The sequence below is a fragment of the Rutidosis leptorrhynchoides genome, chromosome 11, assembly GCF_046630445.1.
Source record: "Rutidosis leptorrhynchoides isolate AG116_Rl617_1_P2 chromosome 11, CSIRO_AGI_Rlap_v1, whole genome shotgun sequence".
NCBI lineage: Eukaryota > Viridiplantae > Streptophyta > Magnoliopsida > Asterales > Asteraceae > Rutidosis > Rutidosis leptorrhynchoides.
Window position 1 is genome coordinate 154,651,760 of NC_092343.1, and position 5,889 is coordinate 154,657,648.

Consider the following 5,889-nt stretch of genomic DNA (forward strand, 5'->3'; position numbering starts at 1 on the left):
CTGCCAGATGCGGCCTGCCATACGCCCTGCCATACGGCCTGCCAGGCGTATGCTGGCAAATTCCAAGTCTATTTAAAAGGTCTTTGTCATTCATTCCAACACACACTTCAATTCACTTCTTTCTCTCTCTTGTACAATATTAGTCATACTCTCAAGGCCTTCGACTCCGTGCGGGAAACCTAGTACCCGGAGAAGAACGCTGAAGATTGTATTAGGAGCGGTCTAGAGTCTTGAAGTTGTCACTTTTGTATTCATAACTCGTTTAATCTACTGGTACTTCTATCCTTTATCTTATACAATGTTTTATGATATTGTTGCCATGATTAGCAAGTAGTTATCTTTAGTGTATGCTATGACATAAGCAGTTATAATGCCGAAATAATATTATGGTCTGTGTATGTTGTCGAAATGCTTTCCGATTATGCTTTAAACTCAATCGCTTTTCCAACTAATAGAACGTAGTTATAGGCTCTGTTATTGGGAAGTCGCGAACTCCGATTCAGAGTACACTATCTGTGTCACCCCTTGGTAAGAGAAGTCTATCGGATACAACGTAAGATCGACTGAGGCACACCGGTTGTAGTAAGTCTATCAAGCTTTGGACTCCGACTGAGGACTTTTTCGTAGTGAAATATCCGACTAGACCCCTAGTACATTGTCGGTCCTAGACCATGCTAGTGTAGTCACCGAGCATATAAATTTTGTACGTGCACGCTGAAGCACAGCGGTTGTTGTAAGTTGTACCTCTGCTAAGTAAGGCCATGAAACACGGTTAGTGTTGACCAGTAAACTGCACCATAACGCGGTCTCAAGCATTGCATCCCGCTTGAGGGATTCTTAGTTAATTAAGGAACTGTTTGTTTAGACACATAAAGGATTGGACCGCTAGGATAACCGAACGTGTTCATGGAAGTCAGACTTGACTTGGCCATGGTGTTCTTTATGGTTGAACTCTTTTTAAGGGCCTAACTATCTTTTACCAATCATTAACGAAAGCATTGAAGCAAATCATGTCTCTCGGATATGGTACACCATGTATTCTATTATGCTTAAGAAAGTTTAGACCATTTTGGAATGTTAATACGCCACCCAACCTAGTCGCTCAATTGGATGAGCCGTCTGAACATGTATGCCTGTAGTCAGACTGCACGGGCGTCCGGGGTAAGGGATGTTGCTGTCTATTCAGAATCTTCAAGCCTAACGCAGTACCCAGTAACATGTCTTATGACAGGGGCGTTTAGGACCAGTGTAATGAATACAAGGCCTCTGCCTATTCATGAGCCAGCATTCCATAATCTCGACAGAATAACTGATGAAGTCATAGTATGCACTTACTTTAACCTTATCTGAATCACAAATTTTATCGTATTTACTTTATCTGTCTTATAAACTAGAAAATCCCAAAATAAACATTCACTACTCCCTAACTATCTTAGGCTAAAATATAGGTTCGATGTTACTGATATCTCAAAAATACGACCCTAGGTCATACTTCCCTTACTCATAAGGAGTAGTAAGATTTATGCCCCGCTAAATATAAATTTAAAACAGTACCCTCTCCCACGAGTGGCTGATCCTGGCGAGCCGCGGCCCGACGACACCGCACAAATAAAAACCGTCCGTTTCGGCCATATCAGGAGAATTACTAAGTTTTTGGCGCCGCTGCCGGGGAACTGGCATCAGGCAATACTGCTTTCGATCAAACTTGTTCACAAGCATTTAGTGGTGTCTAAGAAAGACAATTATACACGGACTTGTTTATTGGATTTTCCCAACAGTCGCCAATTATATTGGGACCAAAAGGATCCTTCCTCTCCGTATTCGGCCTGGCCACTTGGTTTGTTGAAAAGTTCGTGTGGAGCTTTGTTACCAAAATACCAGGGAATCAGTAGCCAGAACCAAAAACATATTCCACCGTAGGATAGTTAGTTAATTACTTTAGATTACCTTAGGTTACCTTAGATTAGATTACCTTAGATTAGCTTAAGTTAAATTTAGATTACCTTAGAATTAAATTAGTTTAGTTTAGCTTAATATAATTTAGAAAAATTAAAAACAAAAAGGCATACCCAGTGTATGACCCAAACCCGATCTAGACTAGGGCCGTTGTTATTCGTACCTGATCCAGACGCAATAATCTCTAAAGCACGCAAGGAAGCAAGAATCAGAAACCAAATGGCGTTACGCGTTACTTTAGCAGAAAACACCAAACCCTCGATTGAAGGTCGAGGAGGACCAATCAGATTTCCAGAGATTCAAGGACACTCGTTCGAGTTAAAGCATCACATCATCCAGCTCATTCTGAATAGCTGCCAGTTTCATGGATTACCGAATGACGATCCTAATTCTCACCTTGATAAATTCATATCTCTTTCGAACTCCTATAAACAGCCAAGGATAGGACAAGATATAGTCCGGCTATACTTGTTCCCCTATTCTCTCACTCATCATGCTCAAACTTGGTTTGAAGGACTGGAAAAAGATTCCATCACGTCATGGACGGAGATGGCCACTAAATTCCTAACCAAATATTTCCCTCCTTCTAAACAAACCAAACTGAAGAATGACATCATTAACTTCAAACAAAGTTATGATGAATCTCTTTACACTGCATGGGAGCGTTTTAAAACCCTGCTGAAGAAATGCCCTAATCACCAATTAGAACGGTCAGTCCAAATCTGTACCATCTACAATGGTCTTACGGTAAATCATAGGACGACGATCGATGCAGCAGCTCAAAGGAATCTGATGAACCAAACCGCAGACGAAGCATGAGAGTTGCTCGAGAACATGACAATGCATCATCATGACTGGAACAGTGGTGAAACAACTTCATCATCTGCCCCACTCTCTGCACTTAACAATCAAACGAAGGCCATCAAATCCCTCACGGATAAGATGGAATCTCTTGCCAACAAACTAGGAGAATTGAAGACGCAGCCGCAGCAGGTTAACCAAGCTCAGGCTTGTGTTAATTGTACCAACCTGCAACCCACTGAAGACTATCAAGTTGAGTACGAAAACCCTGACGGTTCAGTCTGTTACGTCCAATACCCAGCTCGTCCACCAAATCCTGGATTCAATCAACCACCAAGGGTTAATCAATTTCAGCGAAGCAATCAACCTTTCTGCTATCGCTATCCACCTTATCCATCCCAAAAATCTCAATTGACCTACGATCAACCACTTCCACTCACTGGTCCCCCAGTTGAGGAAATTTCCCCTACCACCCAGATTACAAAAGTAAATAACCCTACTCTCGGAGCTGATGATCAATTAACTCAGTTCATTCAAGGACAACAACAGCTAAATCAGATAACTACAGCCAGACAAGATCAGACGGATATACTAATGAGAAATCAATTGGCTCTGCTCAAAAGTTTGGAAACGCAGCTCGAACAATTATCACAACGCCTTGAAACCCGACCGCGGGGAAGATTGCCAAATAATACTATCCAGAATCCCCACATAGAAGAAGCAAAGCAAATGGATTCCGTAATCCCAGAGGAAGAACCAAGGAGAAGATCAGCTAGGCTCAAGAACAAATCAACATTACTCAGAAGCTGACCCCTGAAACTCTAGTTCGCGTACCTTATCCTGGAAGGCTACAAGAAGAACCATCTAAGCTTGATTCCTTCAAACTAGATGGCAGATTCCTGGACACCATGTCCAAAGTTCCCAACCAGAAGATATACATCCGAAGGCTTCTTTCTACAAAGGAGAGGATACCAGACTCTAAAAAAATTCCATTGAGTGAAGAATGCTCTGCATTACTCAGAAACTCTCTACCACCAAAGCTAGGAGATACATGTCGATTCGTATTCCCGTGTTCAATCTACCAATCTAGAACCATTCATGCGCTAGCAGATTTAGGAGCAAGTATCAACCTAATCCCATACTCTCTCTATAAGAGATTAGAGTTAAGAGACTTGTCACCAACCAAAATGACAATCCAACTTGCCGATCATACAATTCGATATCCTAAGGGCATAGTTGAGAATGTCTTGGTGAAAGTCGACAAATTCTTGTATCCTACGGATTTCGTAGTAATGGATATTAAGGAAGACCTACACACCCAAGTAGTGTTAGGGAGACCTTTTATGAATACGGCTAGGACTGTCATTGATGTGTACAATCAAACCATGATCTTACGATCACATGGGGAGAGCGTTACCTTCAAAATTGACCAACCAACCGATCTTTCTGGACAGGCAGAGATGTTTGCTATTTCCACTAGACGGATCACTTCCGATGACGAGTCCTCACCACCAGCCAATGATATCGAGATGGGTGTCGAATCACAGCCTGTAGACGACCCAGAAATGGAAGAAGAGGATCCCAGCGAAGAAATAGAGGAAGAGGAGGAATCTGAAGAGGAAGAGGAAATGGAAGACGTAAAAGAAAATGTGACAACACCCATTCCAAGCACTGAGCGTCAAGAAGAAATAATGACGCTTGAGACGGCAGATCACAGTTTAATCATTCGCTTCAAGAAGAAGACCGACAAGGCTGAGGTTAAGGATATAGAAATTGATCCTGTAAGTATCAAAGTGGAGAATCAAAATACTGATGAAACCCTTTCATCAGACGCATCCTCAGAGGATCAAGATACCGATGCTGACGAGGAAGAGCATCATGAAGACATTCTGACTAACTCAACCAAACCAGATCAAGGGGAGCCGGACTCTTCTTCAGATCAAATTCCGGTTATATCCACACATGCGGATATGGTCACCTTCATCAATGATACCGATGATTTTGAAGACATTCTCGAAGCCATCCGAAAGTCAACCATTGATTTTTCGCTACGCTTAACAGAACGAATCATGGCTATCAGAGAAGAGCACTACCTCTATCTCCGAAGAGAAGACAATGATGTTGAAATCCTAGAAGAACGCATTCAAGACTTTATCAATTCTCTTCACGGTCATATCTATCACGAAGAAAGGAAACGTGAGCATAATTCAGTGGTTCGTACTATTCTCGAAACAAGATTCTGTCGAGATCAGAAGACCATTTACTCTAGGGTTTATAACACCTTAGCCGGATATGCACTTCCGTTCTCACAAAACCAACGAGCACTACTGACTCTCATCCGGAAGCATATGGATCTTTTCACCGGACGCCCGACTTATCACTCTGATTTGCAAATGATCGAGAATATTCATAGTCTTTTCGCTCTTTGAGATAATTTCGAAAGCACACCAGACAGACTAGTGATTTACGTAACAATTGATCACCACGCTGATCTGATTATTAAAGAGTTGCAAGACGCTGTTATGGAGGAAGCAAGACGAAACAATCCGTTCTCTCATCTTGAACCAGATCGAGTTAACATTGTCACCTATGTTACGAAGCAGCTATCACGTATCTTCCACGAGTCCACAGACCCTAGTTTCACATTTAAAGCTGGATGTCGGGAGATATACTCAAAGACGGTGAAATTAATACTTGGATCAGGATTGCTGTTCACTTCTTTCCAGCTTCGTCTCTTAACTAATCTGTGCAAAGCTACAGACTCCTACTGTGGAGATCACCGTTCCGAAGACTTCGAAATTCTAAAGATACAGTTTCTGACATTGTTTGAAGACCTCCGAAATGAGCATCCCGTCAGAGAAATCATCAACACCAGCACTGCTACCATGATTGACATTCATGGATCAACCAGCAGAGCTATGGATCATATTCTCATCGGACTTCAAGTCTTATCAAGAGCCGAAACTGCGCACTACTTATCGTTCAGAAGATCTTCAAGAGAAGTACCGGATCTGTTACCACTGTTGGTCCGACACTTTCTCAGGACTTATCCACCAAGACTCACATTCCCTTGAGAAGACCAAGATCACAACAATCAACGAGGAATGTTTGCTTTTTGAAGCATCACTACGA

At 42.1% G+C, this 5,889-nt stretch overlaps 1 non-coding gene across 1 annotated transcript; it reads right to left on the minus strand.

The window, feature by feature from the left end:
* Window positions 1-2,553: 2,553 nt before the first annotated feature.
* On the minus strand, window positions 2,554-2,660 carry LOC139878945 (small nucleolar RNA R71). The gene has a single exon (XR_011769805.1). It is a non-coding gene; the product is annotated as a small nucleolar RNA R71 (small nucleolar RNA).
* Between the last annotated feature and the right edge of the window lie 3,229 nt (window positions 2,661-5,889).